Source organism: Anastrepha obliqua, chromosome 4 (assembly GCF_027943255.1).
Source record: "Anastrepha obliqua isolate idAnaObli1 chromosome 4, idAnaObli1_1.0, whole genome shotgun sequence".
NCBI lineage: Eukaryota > Metazoa > Arthropoda > Insecta > Diptera > Tephritidae > Anastrepha > Anastrepha obliqua.
In genome coordinates this window covers 49,939,086-49,941,163 of record NC_072895.1, presented here as the reverse complement: position 1 = coordinate 49,941,163, position 2,078 = coordinate 49,939,086, and the positions used below count along the sequence as shown (strand labels likewise).

General features: G+C 32.7%; 1 pseudogene; it reads right to left on the bottom strand.

The window, feature by feature from the left end:
- Positions 1 to 1,542: 1,542 nt before the first annotated feature.
- LOC129246522 (U2 spliceosomal RNA) lies at positions 1,543 to 1,726 on the bottom strand (annotated as a pseudogene).
- Positions 1,727 to 2,078: the final 352 nt, after the last annotated feature.

Sequence of the window (2,078 nt, the reverse complement as noted above, 5' to 3'; positions counted from 1 at the left end):
GTCACCTACGTACGATGGTTCAATTATTATCTTCTGATAAAAGTAAATCACTAGCCGAAGAATATGACTGCAAATTAAATCTCTTAAAGTCTCTTGGAATTGATAAATTACACGATAATTTATTTCAACCGTTTCTAGTCAATAAAATTTGCGGTGGGATATTAAGGAGGCCATAACATTATCACATGTGACAGTGAATCTAGTAGTCCAAACATATTTGGATATACAAAATCTATCCGCAAGCTATTCACAAAGAAACGCAATCATTTCATAATCTTAAAAAAATGTTCTGTTCAATACTTGGACCACTTGTAGGGTGAAAGTAAGCCCTTCCAGTAGCCAATATATTTAGAACGTTTCGCTACGACAGTACCAGATACATCACAAAGTTCTTCTTTACGAACCTTTAAAAATGATAGAGAGAAAGCTCACACAGTGCAAACTGGCTATGAATTTAGTGCAAACCTCTAGAGCTCAGGAATTTATTTTACAATAAAAAAAAAAATGAAGAACGATAGTTAAATTTGTTAGGACTTTTTAACTTATAGGACAATTTAACTTATTTTACATACATAAATGAAAAATGTATTTTTTTTAATAATTTAAACGGCGCTGAAGTTGACTCTCTCGAAAAATTGGACCTGGACGGTATTGTCCATTTTGGCTCTTCTATTTATCTGAAACACAAAAGCCATAAAAATTATCGGTATGACTAGCTAGGTCCCGTACTAGATTAAAAAAAACACCAGTCTAACGGTTAGACTTGATAGAAGTGAAACCTTCCGTAAAACAAACTGAGAGAGAATAAGACGAAAGCAGCATTAGGAGCGGGATAATTATAGGTTCATTATAATATTGCTATAAAGTTCATATTTTATTTTCTTCATTTTATCATTATTCATCCTCAATGTTTTCAATTTCAACAAATGATACGAGTGGCTTATGATAGATAAAATATGATACAAATGCTTTGGTTTCGATGTTGTCAAAAAAAATACCCAAACGGACCGAAGAAACAGACTTACAAATTTCTTCCATTTTCGTCTACTTGTATTCATATAAAAATTTATGTCTCTTCCCACCAAAGCTAAATGTATTAGTATATTTTTTCTTGTATTTATTCAAGGCTGAAATCCAAAAAACTGTTTTGAATAAATAATCAGAAATGTCCTACAATGCAAATTTCAAAAAAAAAAAAATTTTATTTCTTGTGATTCGAACCAAGAATTTTGGATCGGAAGCTCACATTGCTAGCCGCTCGGCAATCGCGCCATACTGTCGGTGTTGGCCTAAAAGTTATTTAGTTCGTCGCAACGATTCTAAAGAAGTTTTCACTTCAAAAATTAATGTACGAAATATTTATACCGATTCACTTAAACTGACTTTCAGTATCTAAACCAAAAAACTGTTCAATAAATAATCAGAAATGTCCTACAATGCAAATTTCAAAAAAAAAATTCCATTTTCGTCTACATGTATTCATATAAAAATTTATGGCTCTTCCCACCAAAGCTAAATGTATTAGTATATTTTTTCTTGTATTTATTCAAAGCCGAAATCCCGGCGGTACTGCAATACCGGGTCGACCCGTGGCAGAGAAGGAGCAAGCCCCTAAAACACTCCGCCCATTTCCAAAAATTAGTTTAACATTTGTTGTCCTCCGATGGAGGATCTATCAGATGTTAAGCTGATAACCACACTACCTAGTCAATACATTTTAAATAATAAACCTAATAAAACTTTTGAGAATTACACGCTCACAAAAATTATTTATATCAACATATAATATAACGCTTCGTAACTAAATAACTTTTAGGCCAGCGACGACAGCATGGCGCGGTAGCCGAGCGACTAGCAATGTGAGCTTCCGATCCAAAATCCTTGGTTCAAATCACAAGAAAAAATAAAAGTTATTTTTATTTATTTCGTCGCTACTTTTATATCAACATATAATATAACGCTTCGTAGCCAAGTTGGTCGCTTTTTTCGTTTCACTTTTCCTCAAATCACTCCCAACGATTCTAAAGAAGTTTTCACTTCAAAAAAATCAGTTAAAAATATGAATTGTATGTTGCTGA